This window comes from Epinephelus fuscoguttatus, linkage group LG3 (assembly GCF_011397635.1).
Source record: "Epinephelus fuscoguttatus linkage group LG3, E.fuscoguttatus.final_Chr_v1".
Classification (NCBI taxonomy): domain Eukaryota; kingdom Metazoa; phylum Chordata; class Actinopteri; order Perciformes; family Serranidae; genus Epinephelus; species Epinephelus fuscoguttatus.
In genome coordinates, this window is record NC_064754.1 from 25,983,775 (window position 1) to 26,006,026 (window position 22,252).

At 39.6% G+C, this 22,252-nt stretch overlaps 1 protein-coding gene across 3 annotated transcripts in view; it reads left to right on the forward strand.

The window, feature by feature from the left end:
• Nucleotides 1–7,453: 7,453 nt before the first annotated feature.
• trim2a (tripartite motif containing 2a) overlaps nucleotides 7,454–22,252 on the forward strand; it is a 45,070-nt gene continuing 30,271 nt past the window's right edge. For 2 of the 3 annotated variants that reach the window (XM_049571943.1, XM_049571946.1), the window contains exon 1: nucleotides 20,249–20,416. The gene's annotated coding sequence lies outside the window, so the exon portion shown is untranslated. Of the gene's footprint in view, nucleotides 7,592–20,248; nucleotides 20,417–22,252 lie in introns of those variants that run through there. The other variant, XM_049571945.1, reaches the window with a different exon arrangement.

Sequence of the window (22,252 nt, forward strand, 5' to 3'; positions counted from 1 at the left end):
ACTAGAGTGCAGCAGAGTACCTTGTGAGTCAGCAGTCCTGTCACTCTCAGCCAGTACTCTGATTTATTTTAAGGTTCCACAGTGCAGGGTTTGAATGTATTTTGGTATTTGACAATATTGTGTCATTTTGTTGTTTTTGGATACTGTTTTTGAATTTTTATTCTATATTTTAGGCTTTGACAAACCCAATAGGACCAAATTAAATACCATTGTGTGAGACACTCCTCTAGTAAGTTTAGAGATGTGACTGCTGTTGTATTAAAAGGTTTGATCTGGAGTTTCACATCCACTCTATATATGTATGTTTGTCAAGAGGATTGAATGCCTTTTCAAGCAAAGTTTGTATGTAACTGCATTTACTGCCAGCCTCACCTAACACAACAGTTTACAGTGATTACAGCTCAGCTGCAGAGGATGCTTCTCACCCTGTCCCAAACACAAGCTTCCTGTCCATGAGTAGATGCACGCTTCCTTCTGCACAGTGATACAGTTGGCAGATGCAGTTTGGTAGAAAGAAAATAGTTAATGTGCTCATAACAACGTCTGTGGATTATTTTCAGATTCAGATTCAGATTCAGAATACTTTATTAATCCCCGGGGGGAAATTGTTTGAGTGACTGTGTCATGAGTTTCACAAATGGATTTTTTTTGTTCTGAGCACCACAAGTTAATGGCGCATTCCAGGCAACCTGTAACTCGTGTTTTTACAACCTTCTACCCGTGAAAGTGCACTGGAACGGCAGTCAAACCCATAACTTACCACCCGTGAACTCGTACCAGATCGATGTACTCCCAGTTACGCTTTCTGACGTCACATAGACCTCTACACCAATTACCTTACTCTTCTAAACAACAATGGCAGCCCTATGGATGCAGTGTTGATGCAGGTGATACACGGTGAGAAATAGACATAAAATGACCCTAATGTTAACGCATTATTGGCAGCTGCTCTAACAGCTGGTTTCCAGTGCAAGAATAAATCAATACAAAATACGTTTCCAAACACACAGATAACGTAAAATAAAAAGTATAATAGCATCTGTGACCTTATGTGCCATTTCTCCTCCTTCGTTTCACTCAAATGACTAAGGAACTGGTACCTTTGGTGACAGAAGTGATTATAAACATACATAAACCCCACACGGTCCACCATGTTGCTTTGAGAGTTTGGTGTGACTTTCCTGGAATGCTATTAAGTCGTGAGTTGTGACTTGAAGTGGTGACTTACAGGTTCAGAAACTTGCCTGGAACGCAGCGTAAGTGCCAACTCGTCCAGTTAAAGTCAAGACAAGGCAGACACTGATAAACAGCACCAACGATAAGAGGAAACACATGTTTTTGACTGTCCCTTTAATAAAAACAAAAACCACTGTTCAGCCTTCTTATTTGATCATAACAGCTGCATACATCAGGATCTATTAGAAATGAATGATTGCCAAAATGGACAAAACCCCAGGATGGCACACATGTTGTTGTCTGACATGTCTGTTACGGCTTAGTCCTGTTATATTTAGGCCTTCATGCTGGAAGCATTGCCCAATATGTATTGTGTAGCATGAGATGTCAAACGGCTCGTGACTTGGCACGTTTATCTCTAGATCAAAGTTGCTGTAGTCATGTGCGAGGGATTATGCTCCTCGCAATCCCTCCTTATCCTGCAGCTCAACCCAACACCTGAGGAGTAGGATCTTTACTTTCACTCTGATGCTGCTGCAGGACACAGCGAAGGGTCTTACATGTCATTCACAACACATAGCTCCTGGTTTTGCATTTTGTTGGATGGATTAAAGAGCAGCTTGAGGATGTTCTCCTGCTCGGCAAGTACGTCATGATGCAGACATGGGGTCACACAACAACCTGGACAGGAAAGAGGTCTCATCAGCATCACTAGAGAGAGTGAGTCACAACTTCTGTTTGTTTTATGAGCAGTTTCGAGTGCATGTTTACTACAGCAATCATTTCTGGGAGTTAAAAATAAAAAGCACATCTAATTTTGGTCAATTTCAAATCCTCCATCTCTGAATGTTTGTACATTTGCAGCCAATTTTCTCTCACATCAAGAACTGAAAACCAAAAAACAGAATAGTACAATGAAAATTAACCCCCCAGAATGAGGCTGTGACCTTCTACTGTAATTTTTTACTCATGCAATCTTGAGTTCATGCTTTGTAACACCAGGTGACAGTCTACTCAGAGTTGTACTGCAGTGTCCCTTTGACGACCTTACTCCCTGCTGTCACTGTAAAGGACACAGTGTCACAGCGAATCACTCTGACCTTTAACAAATACAGTATATCCACATAAATGTATGTCAACATGCTGGGATGTGGTCGACTCGTTCTACTACAGCTACAGGGATTATCAGTGTGAGATCAACTGAGGACCAATGAGATTAGCGGCCAAACAAAACACAACTGCCACTTTGTGTCCAGACTGTAGAGTTAAAAAAAAATAATCATACAATAAAAAATATGCACTTTGAAATGCTCACAATGTCTTTTAATGAGGATTTAAGGAAAAGTATTATTTGTCAGTGTTGATGTGATCTCCCATTTATTGCTTCTGTCTTCAGATCTACATGAAATGAACACACGGTGAGAGTCGACCCACTGAGCTGACCCCACAAACACAGAGAGACGAGACAGGGAGAGAAGACTGGAGGAAATATGGGGTGAGACAGAACTGATTTATGATAAACTGCTTCCCCTTCCTGTTTGGACACCGCCTTTTACATACTGGGTCGCAGTACAGTGCTGAAGACTCTCTTTCTTTATGTAATATTCAGAAAAAAGAAAGATAATATTCAACTATTTTGATAATTGAATAATTATTTTGGTCATTTTTCAAGCAAAAAAAAAAAAACACTTTCTGATTCTAGCTTGATTTATGTGAGAGTTTGTTACTATTCTGTTCCATATTTTTGGGTATTGTATTGATGGAAGGATAAAACAAAGAATGTAGGCATTGTGAGGGCCATTTTTTGAGTATTTTATGACTTTATACAAACAAAATAATTAATTAATAACTGAAGATATAATCAGCCAAGGGCAAAGGTGAGCATCAAACAATTAGTTTTCTGCATTATAGTGAATTTTTGTGCATTAATTTATGCTATAAATGTCTTTATTTTGACAAAATAAGAGTCTTCTGCTACTTTCATGTCCATATTGGGGGAGGACAAATGTGCATGTTGTAAATATTGAGCGGGATGTGTCCCTCGCGTCCCCGTCCGAAATCTGAACCTATGTAATCAGCACATTACTTGTGTAGCGTAGATTTATTCCCAGTTGAACAAAGTTAAGTTGGGCACCAGACAGGAGAATAAACACGATCCTACACTGTCATTTTTAAGAGAAATATTAATTTAAAATAGTTGGGGAATTAGCCTGGATAGCTAGTACCCACTGCTACAAAACACGAAGGGAAAAACACAAATCATTGTTTCATTCTTCAGTTAAACCTCTTTATATTCAGCCCAAAATAGACTCATATCAAATGATTATTGTTAAAAATCAAACACAAGATTTCACACACCAATTTCCTATTAATAAAAAAAAAACAAGGTGTATATGATATGTTCAGTCCAATCCAATTCAGTTTCATGTGAGTGGGGAGTGTATGTGTGTGTGTGTGAGAGGGGGCTATAACTGCAGTTCAGTTCTGTCAAGTTCAGTTCAGCGTGTGTGTGTGTGTGTGTGTGCTTGGCTTTATGTTTTTTTCCTTTAAGGATTTTGAGCAAAAATGTCCATAACTGAAGTTAGCTTAAAATTTCTGCTTCTTAAGCCACACTCTCTCCATTCATGCAGTTTGTTGGTTGATTCCCCCCCTCCCCCAGCTCACAGGTGTGCCTAATCTGTCTCCTCTCACTCCTCTTATTCTCCACCTTCCTCTCCTGTCAGGACTGGAAAAAGCTGTTCTGTCCTTTTTCATCGCCTTTCCTCTTTCTGCTGCAGGTAATAATGAGAGTAATCCCTGGCTGCAGCCCTAAAATTCAGATTTACGGTCAAATTATTGTTGAGTGAGTGCGCACATTAAAATAAAATAAGATAAAATAATTAAAATAAGACTAAAGCACCACTTACTGCAACACAAGTGGTTTCTAAAGGCACGTAAGAGCTGGAATAGGGTCTGAAGATTTGCTGCTAAATTTACATGATTTACTCTGTACTGTTGCTTTTAATTGAACTTTTAAGAGCTTCGTAGGCATGGCAGTTATTCTTGAATGTAGAAAGCCTCTGTATGAATGCATCCTCTGAATTAAGGTCCAGTTTCATTCTAAGTCCCATATAGCACAGAGAATGTGATACACCTCCTTCATTTCCTTCATTTCCTGCTGCTTCTGCAGTCAGAACAGAAATCACTCTAGGCATATTTTCTGTTTTCTCCTGGTTACTATACAGTTGTCTCAGTCTTATATGATACTGTACATTTAACAGCAGCCTTCCTAATAACTGTTTCACACTAGAAAATCCCTGTAATTACCATTTCCACATCAAAATTTCGAGCAATTTGGTTCCCAACATATGTTCAATCAAAGCAGCGTGGATGAGACAAAAGGCGTTGGTCAATTATTCAGCAGCCATTCACAGGACTCTCTCTGTTAATCCTGCCATGCTCTGCTGGACTAATGACAGCAGCAGGTGCAGCTGTGAGCAGAGCGGGATGAGATTATGGTCAAACTCAAGTCTGAGTATCCTGGTTTGTCCTTAAGCTGTGGAAACGTTGTGGTGCAGGACTTATTAACTGTTTACATGTTGCTCCTTGGATGCTTTAAATTTGATACTTAATCTAAAGGTTAAGAATGAGTGCTGAGTTTTCACAGCTTCATTTCGTCTTCTGGAGCGACCTGTTGTCGTGGATCTAAACTGTTTGACTGGACTTGAAGTTTTAAAGCAGCTACTGTACCTGTTAAGTTACTTTAACATAACAGAGGTGGGATGCTGAAACAAACAGAAATCTTTGCACCCAGCCTGCGATTGTGCACTGCATGCTAAGCAGGTGGCCTTTGACTGCAACACACACAGTGCATTAGTTTTCTAAAATAGTTGTGAGGCCTTCAAATGCATCATGGTCGCCCCTCCCCCACAGCCAGACAATAAACCTCATGCCGCCTTTTTTTCTATCACACAAAATCTTTAATGGAAAAGGAATGCAAATAACTTGTTTCTGTCTTTCTTTCTTTTCTTTTCTATTTCTTTTTTTTTTTAATCTGAAAAGACTCTTTCATGGGCTGCTGCATAATGTAGGGTTGTCATGGCAACAGCCTCCCTCATAAGAAGGGAGGGGCTTGACTGGAAGCTGCCGTTACTATACTGGTGCTGGGATGTCCCGTCAGGAGAGCCGGTGTTGCTTTAAAACTTTACTGCTTTTGTCATTTAAAACAAATGTTTTTATCTCATTTGTCCTTTTTAAAGTTTACTTATGTACACCATGCATCTGTTTAAAGGTGGAATGTAACTAGGTATATTTTTGCAAAGTACTTTTTGGATTTCTGGATGATAATTAGTTGACATTATATTTGTCTGTTAATTATCAGCTGGCAGTTGGTTAGCTTAGCTTAGCACAAAAACTGGAAACAGGGGGAACAGTTAGCCTGGTTACAGAGGTAAAGAGTAAAGATCAAGAGGTCCTAATCAGTTATTTCCCACTCAGCTGAAGAAATTTCCAAAATATGCATCATTATCATTTGTTTAGCAGTCACTACTTGAATTTTACCTTATCTTATCTTATCTTATCTTATCTTATCTTAACTTGTATTGTCCTGTCTTGTCATATCTTGTCTTGTCTTGTCATATCTTGTCTTGTAATGTCTTGTCTTGTCTTCTAATGTCTTGTCTTGTAATATCTTGTTTGTCATGTCATATCTTGTCTTGTCTTAAGAACATATATTTTTCATAAACAAAGCCATACCCTTCTCAGACATGTGTTTACTTAAAATGACATTTAACACATTTTTTTTTTCACTCCTAAATATTACTGTCAGGCTGCAGCCCAGTGATACTCCGATCTAAGCTTCAAGTCCCACAAGGTGACGAAAACATAATTTTCCACCACAGAAACATCGCTTAAGTACGATAATTTCTAAATGAAAAAGATGCTGAAAAATTGATTCATGCCTTTATTTCAAGTCGACTTGACTACTGTAACGTACTTTTTACCGGCCTCCCAAGAAACACCACTGAGAGACTTCAACTCCTTCAAAACTCTGCAGCTGGGCTATTAACCAGAACCAAGAGGACAGAGCACATCAGGCCAGTCTGAGCTGCTCTGCACTGACCTGTTACATGTAGAATTGATTTTAAGGTCCTCCTCCTTGTATACAAAGCCCTAAATGGGCAAGGACCAAGCTACATGGCTAACTCACTTGTTAGCTATTTGCCTACAAGAACACTGCGATCATCTGCTGTTGGTTCATTGGAGATTCCCAGCAACAGCTGGAAGAAGATCAGGGATGCAGCCTTTGACAGTCACGCCCCAAAGCTATGAAACAGACCACCTATAGATATCAGGGAAGCTAGCTCACTAAATATTTTTAAAAGCTAAAAACGTATCTGCTCACTTTAGCTTTTAACTAGCTCTGACTTTCCTAATACAGGTCTGAAACTCTTTCTATTTACACTTCACGCTGCTGCAACTTTTTAAAATCTTACTTGATTTTATGATTTATAGATTTAGAACTCTTTACAACGACAATGATTTTATGAATCAGTTCTGTTTTTTTGTTCATTATATTTCTTCTATGAAAAGTGTTATATAAATAAAGTTTATTGTTATTATTATTATCATTATTATTACTCAACTTAAGACCCACAGGGCAAATTTGGCCCTTGACTGGATGTCGGGTGACCCGACGACCATTTTCTAATTCACAATAAAAATAAATAAATTCACACTAGGATTTTTTTTATGCACTTTGAATGTAAATAAGGTGCCAGAGTGCAATTAAAGTATTTCAAGGGAGCTTGTTTGTAATTAAAAAAAAGAGCCGGAGGAGGACCCACCAGAGGGACATTCACACTGAGCCCCAAATGTCTTCAAATCCTAGAAACACCCCTGCGTACACCTGACCTGTGCAGGGCTGCTGTGGCTGGATTTGCCACCTTCATTCAGTTTATCTTATAAATATTATTAATGTTTGTTGAGTAACCCTGATAAGTAGGAAACATTCAGTATTTTTCCTGAGTACAACACATGACGTAACAGAAAACAGGCTGTGTAACCACTGGAGGGAGAAGCAGAAATAATGCATGGATACGAGGCTATTTTTACACGTGAATGTAATATTGATGACTGGATCAGCTCTGCCTGCATCCGGCTGCGGGTGCCTTTCCCTTTTATTGTCGGCGGATCCCTTTAATAAGTGAGGTGGAAGTGAGTGGAGGCGACTCTCAGCTCAGTCTCAGTGAGTGTGTGTGTGTGAGAGAGAGTGTGCGTGTGTGTGTGTGCAGAGCAGCAGGCAGGCAGGCAGGACGGTGCAGGGAGAGACAACCACAGCAGTTAAACTGGGAAAAGTCCAGTAAGGATCACCGTCATCTGATGCATCCTCGTGCGTCACTGTAGCGTCCACACCGGCAGATCAGGAAACATTTAGGTGAGTGAATCGGAACTTACTGCATGCGTTTCTCCAGATAGCAAGGGTTGAGATTGAATCAGTGTCCACACTTTGTCCCTGTTGTTCCTGTGTGAGAGTCTTAGATTAATGCACAACACGGGAGAGACTTAAAAACGCAAAATTAAATTGTGCATGCAATCATGTAAAGTGCAGCACTGCCTGTGAGGTAATTTATGAGTTAAATAATCGGTTTACAGCAGCAGCAGCTGCAGTTTTATTCCCAGGACAAGTCTGCAGCATGACAAGCAGCAGGCCCACGCATGTGTGTGTGTCTTCTTAAATCTGTAAAAACTTGAATGGACCTCTGTGCCTGCTGATGCACTGACTGAGCTATGAGTCAACCAGGATCTTGTGCAGTTGTTTTATGTTTTAGGTACATAGTTTCATGTGCATCGGCTCAGTATTAAATTTCAGGTTATTGTCAGAACACTATAACTTCAGCTCTCAGGGTGCATGTGAAGTTTAGCTGAAAGTAGCTGCAACTGTAAAGAGATATTTAGTTAATAGTGATTATTTTTATCATTTGTAGTTAAACTTGTGAGTAAGTGCTAATAGATTTGACATTTAAGTTGAATACACCTTCCTCACAGCACAGATTTTGACTTAAACACAGATGAAATAATATAAATACTTGCTGTATTTCAGCTGTTGTAATTTCTGGAATAGAGCCATGATAATATTCTTTGTTCCACCTGTGCTATTTCTGGTAAAACAAGTCAAAATATCTGCTATGAAAAAGGTCTAAGAGTCTGATTTATTTGGAAACAACAAGGATGCAGACTGCTTTGATGCCAGTGAGGCTAGCAAAATTCATTTATTTTTATATTTATATTCAAATAGAAAAACATGTAAAATGCAAGATGTACAGACTTGACAGGGAGGAAAAACAGGCGATGCTCGTCAATAAAACATTACAAAGTCTATTTTGCTTTCAACAGTACAATCAATATACTGCACAGTAGCAGGGGAGCCTTGTGTCTTTGTGTATAAAAACTCTAGCAGTTAAAGTTACATATTTCATTTGCACACCAGAAACATCCCTCAAAAGAAGCACGCAGCTCATGTTCATGATAATGATAGTAAGTCAGTAAATTTATTTTTGTTCTGTTATTTCTGCAGTACTGTCACCAGCTGATAAAAACCTGATCACTTTATACGTCACTGGGGCGTGAAACTACTTTAAAAATCTGATAAATTTGTTGTCATTCACTTACTTACCAAGAAAAGATCAATACCACTTGTTTTTTTTGTTTTGTTTGTGTTTTACTTTAGAGAGAACCAGGCTAATTGTTTCACCTTTTATAAAAGTATGGAGCTGCAAACAGCAGCTCAACTTAGCATACAGTAGTCAGTTTTATTTACATTGTGCCAAATCATAACAAAAGTTATCTCAAGCAACTTTTCATATAAAATAGAGACCAAACAATCGCCCCGTAAGCAAGTACTTGGCAACGGCGACAAGGCTGAAAGAACAGCTGGGAAACAACTAACCTGGCTCTGTCCCATGCTCAAGTATCTGCCTGCTGCCGCTAAATCTTACCAGTTAATGCCCTGTAATTTGTTTGTTTTATTCGTACACAAACAATAATGTAACAAGAATGAGTTTGGAGTTATTGCAACCATGCATTCATGTGTTCATGCAGCTGTCGTTTGGCTCGTGGCCAATCTTACCACCAAATCTTGTGCAAGTCTGTGAATCCATTTTGGAAGTTACACGCCTTTTGTGATAAGCCAATCCCATCACTATGCTCCGTTCGACTGCAAACACACACCTTGATCCATACACACTTGACCTACATGCCAAATCTCAGCGTCCTTGGATGAAAACTGTGGGCGCTAATTGGTGGGAATTTTTTTTTTTTTTTTTTACACCAAACTGACTGACCAACTGACGGAGCAAGCTACAGAGCTGCAGGCTGCACCTAAAAATGACAAATTTGTGGTTTTAGTGTGGCTTCCAGTCTCCTGGTTGTAGCTCCAGTACGGTCAAACGAGTGAAATTAACATTGGCGAATATTCGCCTGCCGTTCAGTACAAGCAAATGCGTGAATAAAACATTCTCTTCTGATTGCAAAGCATATTTGCATCTTTGCGTCTTTTGGAATTATTGCGTCTTTGATGAATTTGAAATCGGCAAAGTCGCAGCCTCAACCTATAGCAAGGAAGTATATGTAGAGGAGACATTAATATTTGCTGTGTTTAACCAGCCGATACTGTATGATATTGACCATGAAAAATACAAACTGCCCCACATGACAGATGCTGACTGGCTGGCAGTGAGTCAGGAGACAGGCATGTCAGAGGGTGTACCAATAACATCACATTTCATGGTATTTGTTCATAAGCTACTGTACCTATCATTAGCCGTTTGTGTCACAACCAGCACTGCTGGTTATCACTTCTGCTGGTAACTCACCCCACATGGTATTACACCCTGGCAGACATTACAGTGGTACATTCTCATCCAACTTTTGGCAAGAAAGTCATTAAACACATTTCCCAAATGTCAAACTATTCCTTTATCTTTTTGTTTGAACTCATTCATAAGTAACATTGTCTAAACTGTGATTATTTTAAATACATTTTGACATTTTTTAGGTTGAATAATTTTTCAGTTACAGTGATAAGTTGATAGGATGACGGTGTTTAGTTGCAGCACTGTTAACATCACTTTGTCTTTACATAATATTGTTTCCGCAGCACATCACCGAGCCACATTCAAGTCATTAGATGGCTCCAGTCTTCCTCATAGATAAACTAAAAGTGGGTTAACGTCTCATTACATTTGCCTGCTCTCTCTGTCTGCCTCTATCTGTGTGTGTGAGTGTGAGTGTGTGTGTGTGTGTGTGTGTGTGTGTGTGTGTCCTCCTTTGATGTCTGATCCGTAGTTTTTCTACGGCAGCTGTTTTTATAGTCATTGTGACATCAGAGGTGTTTGAATGCAGTGAGTGACTCTGGGAACAGGAAATAGAAAATGATGCAGTAAAGGCTGCATAACTCTCCCATCACTGCAGAACACTGTGCTGCAGCTGCAACGCTGCAACTGTGCAGTATTCTCATGCTAATCAAGAAAAGCACTAAGATGACTCAGTGCAGTGATGTAATGCTAAATTTGGACTGTGATATACAATAGCGGGCTAATTCGTCAAAACATCAAGGCTTCTCATTGAAGAGAGGACCTGATGCTTTTACAGTGATTCCACAGTGGAGGCTGATTGCATACATACACTGAGGTATCAGTTATTTAACTTGACATGTACAGTCGTCTGTAACACCTTTCAGTTAATACTCCAGTACAATGTAACATCACCATGAACTATGGTCTAAAAAGTCACTTTAGAGTTAAAGGGAAACTTAAGTATTTTTCATTGTGGACCCTATTTTCCCATGATTTTGTTTAAATGACGAATGGAGACAATGCTTTTGAAATTGACTCAGTATTTGGAGAGACTGCAGTTGCAGCCACAGTCGCAAAACATGATGCAATGGAATTCTTATGGGCAATTGTGCACCATCAGTTTACGTCCACTGAAAGTTCTTGTTTTTCCCACTGACAGCCTGAGATGGTTTTTATAAGGGTCTGAAAATATTGATGAAAAGACTCTACAGGGAAATGAACCACTTTCCTTACCTTTAGCTGGTGTGTTTGTTAATGTGACCAAGTCTTGCTCAAGGAGAATGTATGTTACAGGAAGAACAGTGGAAACATGAGTGACGTTTGGAGAGAGGAGTGCTGGGAGTAGCTGTTAAGGCTGCCTCCTAAAAGTTGGAGATTCATATCATCAGTCTGAGACCTCTCAGTTGAATGGGATGTTTGTTTTTAAACTAGTCAGTGTCCTATGCATAGCACTTCTGGTGATGTTTTGGTCCCCAGATATTGCTGCTGAGTGAGCGATCTCAACTTCCACGCTACTTTTTGGTACAGACAGCTGCAGACATGATGCAGCGGCACAGATGGGGGGAATGTTTTCACTGTTAGGCTCTGAGATAATATTATCTTCTCTCTTCTGCTCAGAAATGGTGAATTTACAGCTCAGTATGACACAGTGTCTGGCTTTTGTTTGATATCTAGTGTCAACAAAAAATGCACATTTCCAATGCGTTGTTAGTGCAGTGAGCTTGTTTACTATATTAAGTGAATGCCGCTGTCACACTGAACGTCCTGCTGAACCTCATTCAAACTTAAAAACTTTATATGGACAGAATATTGAATTGTCAAATATCCGTATTGGCCAAATCTGATTCAACTGACATAATTCTGAGTCGGTTACAGCCCTAGAGTTTGTTGGAGTACAGAAAGCATAGCTTAGTGTCTACGTAAAGACTTGAATCATGGCTGAATATTTAGCTGATTTTGACAATGTGGAAAAATCAGACATCTCAAAACGAGACTTCTCCTTGAGCGACACTTGGTTACACACAAATAGACTGGATTACCAAAAGGCAAGATAAAATGTCTCTGTACAATAGGATCCTTTCCATCATGTTGTCAGACACCTCTTTTAACAATCTGAGCCTGTCAGTGGCAAAAACAAACACGTTTATTGGATGTAAATTGACAGTGTGCAATTCCCCATAGGGATCACATTACAGCCTGTTTAGCTGCTGCAGCTGGAGCGCTCTCTCTCTCTCTGTGCTCAATACTGGACCAGTTTCAGAAATTATCTCCAGTCATCACTCAAACACAAAAACAAAGGAAAATAGGGTCCAGGTTAAAAAATATCAAAGTTCATCCTTTAAATCAAGGTTTCTCTGACAGACTGTGAACAAATACTAAACGTTACAAACTTAACAAAGGGTTAGATTAGTGCTGGTATTAAACCGGAGTACTTTTTGGTATAGACAGAAATGTATTTGCAGGATTAAGCATTAAAGTGTTATCTCAGTGCTCAGATTCATACTCTTTGGTATGTTTTTGTATGGTTTGTTTTTAGACAACATTTAACATTTGAGAACTTTGGCTTCTTTAGTGAAGTTTTGTTGAAAATCTAGTTTATATTTCTCAAAGTAAGACAGTAAGGTATTGAGTCGATATCAGTATCACAATGCAGGTCTAGTATCAAAACATTTCAAGCAAGCTATTGCCCCGAGTAGGACTGTTTTATTAGCTTTAATGGGTGTACCCATTAAACTTGTACTCAGTTTATGAAGTTTGTGAAGATCTGCCTCCAACTGATGTTTTTTAAGGTGACGGTGAGCTTTTAATTACCCAGATAAAGACAGACATCTGATTCCATTGGAAATGTGGCCTGGTGGTTGTATTGATGTTTTGCTTCAGCTTGTACGGTCAGTGACTGAAGGCCCTGCAGGCTTACTGCTCTGTGACCCTTTGACCTCCTGGGATCAATGGACACTCTGCTGTGAGCGACAGCGACGTTTGTCTGGTTAAAGCTAATTGATTAGCATCGGTCATCAGCCAGCTTAGTGACTCTTGACCAAGTAGTAGTAGCTCTGACTGTCTGAGTGTAAGGGATTTGGAGAAGCCACACTGTGTTTGTGTGTTAAGGGTCATAATGTTTCCTGCTAAACAACAGCAACAAGACGCCTTTCAGGGAGGGGCGCTCTGTCACTGAGACGGCTGTTAAATCAATGGATGCTGCACAAACTGTAGCAAAGACTGCAAGTGTGATGCATGTATGGGGTATAAGTATGGTTAGCCAAAAAGTCATTAGCACTGTATTTACAATGCTAGAGCTTGTTTTGTTGTTTTACTTTTTGTCTACTCCTTTAAGTTGTTTCTTCAGTAGATATCATTGGATATTTTAATGTGTGTATATATAGCATGTAATTCCCTTAAAACCAAAAATATATGTTGCCACATGACTGTTTCTGGATGGAATAAATAAAACTAGATGCAACTTGTTCTTAATGAGCTTCAGAGGTGTTGATCAGGCTAGCTCTTTCCCTGATGAAGGGCCAGTGCCAGAAATGTCACATGTGGTGATACAAATAAAATTTGCAAAAGGAGCAGTTCTGGTGCGCGGACCTGTTTGTGTATTTGTTCTTCTGTCCAGCACACAGTATTTATCATTTTTGGATGTGCGTGCTGTTATTTTGAGTCTTCAGGTTAGCTCTTTGCCCCTGTTTCCAGTCTTTATGCTAAGTTAAGCTAACTGTGTCCTGGCTCCAGCTCCATATTTAGCGCACAAACATGGAAGTGGTATCGATCTTCTCATCAAACTCTTGGCAAGAAATAAGTGTAGCCTATTTCCCAAAATGGTGAACCAGTCCTATAATGTAGGATATGTCTATTTGTTAAAAAAATTACCATCTCAAGCTCCCACTGTAACATCTTCTTACCTATCCAAAAATAAAAAATATTCAGTATTCAACAGAGAAAAGCAGCAAATCATCAAAACTTAAGAACCTTGAAGCAGCTGATGTTTGGCATTTGATAACTTTAAGGTTCTGCACACCGACATGGTCCTGAGAGGAGCTGTCATCAGGTTGATTAAGTGAAAAGACCTATGACTTTGTTGAGGCTTTTAAACAATTTATTGATCAAGATTGCTGTTAATTTTCTGTTGATCAACTAGTTGATTAGTTGAATATTTAATTCCACACAAGTGAACACATTATTAGATCCAGCTTTATAACATCTGAATCCCTGGCTAGGATTTTGAGAGTTCTCATAAATCTGTTTTAAAGACATATTATATAAGAATTGTTGGCCACTGAGCAGTGAACAGTGTTGCCAGTGAAAGCGAAAGATAACCTCAGGTTTTTCCACTTGGCGTTTTGCCTTGCTGTATTTTTTTTTTCTGCGCTGTAGCTTTCTCTTAGATACATGCTGCTAACAGTCACAGGCAGAGTCAGAGTCAGATACTCTGCAGATAAACACAAGTTTATTTATATACCACAATTCAGTAACAAGGAAATTCAAAGTACTCTATACATAAAACATCAAAAGCATCAAGACAAGCTGCAAAAGAAACATAATATAAATGGACATTGAAAAACAACTGATTAAAGAATGCAAAAATACAAAGTTAGAATATACTAAGACAGGTATAAAATACAAGAATAAAAGTTACAGTGCAGTGTAAGCAATGATAAATATTTGATTTGATAAAAGGCAGCAGTAAAAAGAAAAGTCTTCAGCCTTGATTTAAAAGAACATAGAGTTTCAGCGGACCTGCAGTTTCCCGGGAGTTTGTTCCAAATATATGGAGCATGAACGAAATGCTGCTTCTCCATGTTTACTCTTGACTCTGGGGACACAAAGCAGACCTGTCCCAGAAGTCCTGAGATCTGGTCTGGATGGTTCAAACTGTAGCAGAAGGTCAGAAATGTATTTGGGTCCTAAATCATGTATGCTTCATAAACCAACAGGAGAGTCTGAGAAATAGGAAGCCAGAGTAAAGACCTCAGAGCTGGAGTGTGTGGATCTAGTTTCTTGGTCTTAGTGAGGACGCACACTGCTTTGGCAGTCATAAATGATCATTGAGAGGGATTACTTCTCTATGCGCCTATACATTTTTGAATATCAATCTTCAGACTACTTCTTCCTGTAGCTACAAATACCTCCTGTGCTCTTCGTCACAGCTCCGTCTGTGTGAACTTGTGTATGCATTTTCTAACAAGCCTTCATAATCTAATGTGCATGTCATGCAGCAGCCAGCAGGGGTTATCAGTGCTGCACAAAAGGAACATGACCCATCCAAATAATTAGCACAAGTGTAAAAAAAAAAAATAGGCTGATGATGCTTCTTTCGCAGATTTTGATGACTTGTTTCAGCTAATTGGTCTTATTTGCAAACAAAAGCAGGTAGTTCATGGCAGCCAATGACTGTGTGCACACTGTGTTTGTGTGATCATGCCAACCTCGTATTTGTCATTCAGACTGGCTGTTTGCATTTCAGATTATTCTGTGTTCTCTCTCGCTGGCTGTTATTTTGCATCCAGGTCAAGCAATTTGTCTTTGTTTTCTTTGCTGGAGGGGAGCGAGAGAAGCAATAGTCAAAATAACACCAACAATTTTGATGGCCTATTGTTGTTTTCACCTCTGTTGGTCTAATGTCTCATTTTCTACACAGTAGGTTACAGTCCCATTGGACTCCCTGTAGTTATCTTCTGACAAACTGGTACCTAGTCAGCCCAGAACAGCACATTACAGTGTGTCCTTAGTAACTGGTTTGTTATTTTAATATAAAATGTTTTTCATTTTCTTGTTTTCCAGTTCTTATTCTTAGACCATCTGCACAATGAATGAATATTGCATACACTAAAAAGCATTGTATTTCATGTCTCCATCACGATAAGAGAATTCATGCATGATATGATGTTATTTCCACTGCAGAAGAGACTTGATGATCACGAAATTTAGGTAGGGAAAAAAGTGGATATGTCGATACTGGTATCACTTAGATAAAAAGAGTTGTTACATATTGGCATATTGGATATCGGCAAAGAAATCCAACGTCGTACATCCCTAAAATTTCATATACAGTATATTGGTGAAGCTCTTAAATGCAGTTTAGCTCTGGATTCAAATTCTGGATCTTTTATGAGGTATATTCAGCTGGTTTCCCTTCACTTGGGTAAACCATTGCAAGTCACATCATATAAAGCTAAGCTGAAAAAGCATTAAATCATAGTTTCCTTTAGTTCCTACAAAGCCATTTTCTGTGCTGTAAGTAATCCAGTTAAGTGGGAGTGGATGTACAGAGGGAAAACAGATGCATTTGGATAATTACTACAAACATTGTTTGTGGCCTGCCAACAAGATTAAAGCTTTCAAGAAAGGGGGAAACTCTCCGGGGGTATATTTGTATGTCTGTGTTATATATATGTGTGTGTGTGTGTGTGTGTGTGTGTGTGTGTGTGTGTGTGTGTGTGCTCCTGTAGGAAAGTGTATGTTGGGGTGTGTACAGCCTTGGAAGACAGAATGAGTTATTTTGTTATTGTGGAACCACCGATGTTTCTCTGCCAAGATGGAAGTATGAAAAATGTGGTAACAATGAGGGGAGGCCTGCCCTCTTGGCAGCAGGTGTCTGAACAGGATGCTCATTTTGATATCATGTTGATGGATATTGGAACTTAAGTCCACAAAAGTTAAATACCAAGATGCTAATGTAAACACTGTTGTCTGTAATCGTAATGCAAAAAGACCAGAATATCAAACTTAAGTACTTTTTTTAGAACTGACAAAAACCAGTCAGTAGTGTTGCAGAGTATCCAAATGTCAGGTCTGATTTGTTGTCTTGTTTGACTTTGACTTGATGGTTCTTGAGTTTAATTCACATTTTGCCAGTTGAAAAACACCTTTCTGGGGCTTTTGATCATTTCCTCAGTGAACCGTTTGTTCAGTCATTGTGAAATTGTAGATGTTCAAATCTCAATTTGTTTTTGAGCACATAAGTCCTTTCAATGCTGCTGTGATTAATCACCTTATGTGTGCACTAGAACAACTATTAAATGGACCGTGTGGTGAGATTGTTTAATCAACTGCTGTTTCCAAGGTCAAGAACACACTTTGATGCACATGATTTTGCCAGTTTTAGACTGTTTTATGAAGGCAAAGTTCTTGTACGACTGCCTTTTAGACATTAACACAAAGAAATGTGTTGAATTCAGACAAGACTAGGAGTCTGCAGCTCTAAGGCTCTGTGAGGCTGTGCTCAGGGACAGCTGTGCTTTGAGCTCATTTAACATGTGTGGACAGGTCACGCACAAATGACAACTCGAAGATATTGTTTTCTGGCATTTATTCACTCCTGCAGAAGACAATATGACACATTAATTGCCTTCTGGGCACCTATTTCTGCACCTCTGCTCCCCCACCAATGCAAAACGGCACTGTGAGGGGCAGGCAGATGGAGCTACGGAAACCCAGGAGGTACAAAAGAGGCGATGTGCATCAAGTTCATTTCCACGGGAAACATTTAAAATAACACTAAATAAAAATTAAGATAGAGAGAACATGCTAAAGATAAATTCACAAACACTCAACAAAAAATTTAAATGATAAATAAAATTTACAGAATATAGTTTAACAACAACAAATAATTAAGTGCACTTCTAGGCTGTGCTTAGGGACAGCTGTGCTTGAGCTAACATCAGCAAGTTAACATGCTCATATGCTGATATGATGTTTACAATGTTAGCATGCTAACAGTTGCTTGTTAGCACCAAATACAAACTACAGCTGCAGGTGGGAGTGCCATTTTTGCAGGTGTTAAGACATAAAGTATTGGATGAATTAAAATGAGCTGATTATGGAGCTAGATGAAAAGTCAGGGGATCACCAAAGTCATTAGGATGCATCCTCTGGGGAAACTGACCCTGTGATCTTGAGAAGGTACTGCAGCTGCCCCTTCAAAGTAGGTACTGTTGCATGGAGCATACATACAGTTTGGACATGGTACTTCATCATAACATTGCGGCTTGAACTTTGACCTTCCTGTTTGTATAGTTGTAGCTGGTAGCACACTTTTTTGTGATCATTTTTTTATTTAGTTTCTTTACAAAGTATTAATAAGAAATCATATACACATATTGTTGAAACTCCAGGAAAAAATATTGAAGTATTGTCTAACCCTTCCCTCCCCTCTCAGGACTACCTGTGTTGGTGACAAGAGAAGGGAAAAAAATACATACAAGGATAAATAAGATGAAAAAATGAGCAAATACAAAAAACTAACTAAAAAATATACATATGTATACATACGTATCCATACATATCCATATAAAGCCCAAACAGTTACATGAATACGTATGCAGATATCAACACATTCAGCATAGTGAGCCACAGAATAATGACCAACCTGATTCATATGGGTAGATTTAGCTTGACAGTTTCAATGTTATTTACCACGGCCCTATTTGACTGAGCAATAGAGTCCCAGAGATATTATGTCATACAGTAGGGAAACCCATTGAGTAATGTGGAGTGTATGTGGGCGCTTCCACCTCTGTATTAGCATTTTCTTTGTAGCTGTCAAACCTAAAAGCAATAATCCTCTCTGGGAAAGTTTAAGAGATAATGAAGAATCATCACTTTGGAATACAGGGTCTGTCGATTCTGATTACTGTATACATCCCATCAGAGAAGCTACTTGAGACCAGAAAAACTCCACCTCTGGTTACATAAAATTTGTTGCAAAAAGAGGAAGTATGTGGATTGGAACGCAGCAGATTTTAACATTATCACTTAGAGGTACAACAAAAAGCCATTCGCCGGGCTCGCCAGAGACAGAAGTCAACCTGGAGACTGCTGTTGTTACTTTGCAAGCTATATAGCTTTAACTTTAAGGTTATAACTGACACATTGTAGATTCTAACACCCAGTACTATTTTAACAACATTGAATATATCTGCTGTTGGTTATCTTTATGATTATTTTGTTCGCTCACACAAATCCTTTTCCTATTACTATTCAGCTGGTTTTCAGTCACTTGAACGCGTTGTCATCTGTCAGTGCAGCTTCTGGCAGCTGTCAAAATGAGCTGTCAACAAGCTGTCATCTGTCTGCGGCTCAGTCAATGTATCTTCCGCTGCGCAAAGTATTGTGGGTCAGAATAGGCAGAGAAGCATGCTGGCTTGCACACTGCAAAATGCTGTGGTAGTATGGATATTGGAATGGACAGTAAATATCTTTGTGAAATTTAACAGCAATCCATCCAATAATTGTTCAGATATTTTAGTCTGGACCGAAGCGTTGGACGGACCAAGCCACCTTTAAGTCTGCAGAGCCAAGCTGCTAGCTAGAAACATGGGAATATTTCTCAGAGCACAGAGTCAAATGAAAGCATTGTTTTGCTTTATAACTTGTGGGTCGCGCAGTTCTCTTCCTCTTGTCTCTCCTGAGTTGTAGTCTTTGATCCTGTTGCATCATCTCCGTCTTGTTTACCAGCTTTGCCTCAGTGCACAGAGTCCCCCGGGGCAAACAGGACAGATAGTAACTTGCTTGTTTAGCTAGTAAGTAACTGCAGTTTCCCTTATTTGAACTATCATGTTGTGTTTATGACTGCGCTGAGATAATTTTTCAGAGGATTGTTAGGGTGGCTTTCAATCGTGGACCATCTTGTTTCAATTACTTTGGCCAGTTGTTATTCTTGAGCTCTCACGTCAGTGTCAGCAGTCAAGAATGGCAATATTAAAACTGTTTGTTTTGTACTCTGCAGTAGATTATGGCAGTGTTCAACTTTTTAGAGTTGTGTTTTTAGCATTAATGATTTGGAAGTATGCCTTTAGAAATGATGTCATTGCAGCTTGCTGCAGAGAAAAGCAGAGTGCACATGGGGCCTCTGTTGGAAGTGGAGATAAAATTGTGCTCATGAGGGTTCAGCTTAATTTATCTTTATTAAAAAATGGAAAAAAGGCATTAAGCATGTAGCACCAAGACATAGCTCATTCTGTGCCGATTGTATCGGGGTCAGTGTTCGGACAAATGAAATAATTTGGCTCCTGTTGGACAGTTTCTCTTCTCTCTCTGTCAGATCTTCCGTCCTCCGTCACTCCTTATCTACTTCTCCTCTGTCATGCCTCTGGGACTCTTGCCCTCACTGGGGTTAAAGAGCAGCACAAGCTTCAAGCCCCACCTCCTCCAGCCTCACTAAACCCTCTGATTGGTCCTTGCATTCCCTCTACACCACCGGCGGGCCCTCCCTCTCCCATCTTTGCTCACCCTGTGGCTCCCCGTCAGTCTGTTTGGATTATTGTAACAGCTCAGGCCTCTCACATGCGCTCCCCTCTCTGCCCACTGCACACACTATATCAGAGATGAGAAGGATTAGGTGACAGAGAGCAGCGTTTGTTTTCACCCCAGAGAGGAGAAGAGAGGAGAGCAGCCATGGAGTTGAAGTAAGTGGGATGTTTGGGATTTGAGGGTGGAGAGGAGGCTTGGGGAGAGTGAGTAATAGATGGAAAAAGGACATGAGGAAAGGAAAACAAGGAAAGATTTACTGTTAAAGGAGGAGTGAAACCATACTAATGTTGTACTGGGGAGAGTCCTTATACAGAGTACAGTGTTTTTGAACTGTCAGTGTGTTTGGCTTCTGCAACAGGAAAATATTCTTATTAAAAATACCTCAATAATGCCAGGTTATTACCCTGGAAAGCTTGCCTGCTAATACAAGAAATACAGGTTCCAGCTACACACGTTCTCAGGTGTTCACATACTGTAGCAAAATACACAGTGTTTACATTCTGCAGACGTGCTGCAAGGGTTTTTTTTGTGCAGGTGTAAGCTCGCAAGAAAATATCTGAGTTACTTTCATTTCCCTTTCCTGTTTGTCATGCTCAGTGACCTCAGCTACTCTGGCTTGAAGCCAAGAAGATGCACTGTACATTTGCTGGGAGAAAGTCAAACATATGATAGTGGTTGAAAAGCACTCAATTGATCCATTATATAAGTCAAAGTGTTTGTTAGTCTGTTATTTATCAGTGTGGGGAAGCTGCAGGATGAGTATAAACACCCATTAGAAAGCAGGCTGTTCATCAGCTGATGAAATATGGCATCTAGCAGCATCATTAAACTGTCTGGGTAAAAAGATTTGATGTCATATTGTGACACTGGTTACTCTTTGACTGTTGACTAGTTACTGTGTTACAGCTGTTTACAGTGAGTGAGAAGCACAATGATGGCTTTTCACTGGAACTTGATCCACTTTAATGACTGCCGTGAAAGTTGGAAAGCAGAACGCTGACAACAAACATGATTCGTCTCACTTAAGGTGCTGTACGGCTAAATGATGCTGCCTGACTTGTGTTGTGGTGGAGAGTCAGATGATAATACTGAAACAATATCACTGTGATGTTAGTCCAGTTTATATAAAGCTACAGCCAGCAGCTGGTTAGCTTAGCTTAGCACAAAGACTGGGAATGGGGAAACAGCTAGCCTTTAATTTTCAAAACAGGGGAGATTAACATACTTACTTAGAAAAATGATACAAAATTTGCATTACATGTGCTTTTTATAATGCAGCAAATATGAGTTTATCAGTACTATATCATTTGTACAAACTCTAAATGGACTTTAAACCTACTGATACCTTTCTCTGCTAGTACAGCTATGGTAAATGTCATACAGGAGGATTAAGGTTCACCTGAATCAAAAACTGAAACCACTCTCTATTGTTGCAGACATCGAGTCACAACATTTTAGCGTCACTGAATTCTGGTTGTCAGATGTGCAGCGTGGTTGGTTTCCAAAGGCCCTACGCTTGCACATCTGTAGGTCTTAATTAGAGGTCAGGAGTTAACATACATGAGCTAACACACGCTGACACCCAGACAGAGAATGGCCTTATCTCGTGCCACCAGAACGTGCGGTCGGTTGAGATATACAGTCAAGTGACACATCAATGCTGGGTTTCCTTTTTCGGAGTACAGCCTCTTTCTCTGTCACATGTAAATTTGACCTTACAAATATAAGAGAATGTGAGGGAATTTGGCACAACACTCTCAGAACACATCAAAAGTTTGTTAAATGCAAAATATCTTAAAGGTCGAGTCAGCGATTCTGGTGAAAGATGTTGATATTTAAACTCTGTCATGGAGTAATTCCATGTCTTATGGATGGTGATGTGGAAGAGGAAGAGTAGCCAGCATAGAGTTGTGTTTCACATGTACAGAGCCAGGGCTCTTTTTTCAGCTTGCACGCTAAACAGACAACTGGCGGGCCGTGAGGAGGTACTT